This window comes from Crocuta crocuta, unplaced genomic scaffold (assembly GCF_008692635.1).
Source record: "Crocuta crocuta isolate KB4526 unplaced genomic scaffold, BGI_CrCroc_1.0 scaffold25, whole genome shotgun sequence".
In the NCBI taxonomy this organism is placed as follows: domain Eukaryota; kingdom Metazoa; phylum Chordata; class Mammalia; order Carnivora; family Hyaenidae; genus Crocuta; species Crocuta crocuta.
Genome location: NW_027532015.1, coordinates 16,147,811 through 16,148,859, shown reverse-complemented (window position 1 = coordinate 16,148,859; position 1,049 = coordinate 16,147,811).

Here is a 1,049-nt window from a genome sequence, read left to right as displayed (position 1 = left end):
AATGCCTGTTAGCAGGAGCAGTCCCTCCACAATACAGGACCCAGAGCCCTGACAAGATTTGGAATCAAGACATGAGTTAGGTCTCAGAAATAAGGATGAGCGTGGGCTAGACCAGGTATAAGAACAAAACTGTGGGTTCTTAGAGACTGGAGCTGCTGAAATCCTTCCTGCTGATTCATGGAATTGGTCCTAGACTTAACTAATGAAGACGCCAGGGCCTGAGCTGGAGAACGGGGCAGGGGAGAAAAGGGAAGGGGAGGGGAGGTGGAAGCCAGGAACCAGACATGAACCCACACCATCGCTTGACCTCAAAGAGGCTTATGTTTTTCAGCGTTTGTGAAAAAGCCAACATATCCCAAAATCTACACAAAACTGTAAAGACTATTCTGTCCCCCGACCCTGACCCAACCCCCACTCCCATACACCATGAAACAAATAACCAGAGCACCAGGAAGACCTCACTGTATTCCTGGAAATTGTTTTGAGCACCTTCTGTGTGCCAGGCACTGTGCTGGGAATTGAGACCTCAGTGGGGAGTAGCACCTGCAAGAGCACCTGCCTGGGCTTGCAGCAATTCCTGTTCAGCAGCAGAACTGGGCGGTCAGATATGCAAAACAGATGGTTTCTGTCAGTGTGGGAAGGGCTGCGCTGGAGTTCCTGGATCATGTGGCTGAGTGGGGGAGGGGCAGAGGGAGGGAGGCATGGAAAGGAGACACAACACGATGTAGTCCATGAGCCATAACTATGTGGCTGCTTCTGGAGCAGAACCCAAGACAAGTGTGAGATGGTCAGAGATCATGGCTTTAGAGACTGACAGCCCTGGGTTCAAATCCTCCCTCTGCCCCATACCATTTGTATGACCTTGAGCATGCTGCTTTAATCTCTGTAAACCTGTTTTCCCCTCTGATCATTAGGGGATCAGGAGAAAAGGCACTAGAAATACCTTGATTACTTTGTATAAAGTAGTATAATACCCCTAAGAGGATGGGAAGAATAGAGGCCAAGTCAAGAAGAAAATATATGCCATACTGGCTACTAAAATTGCTTCA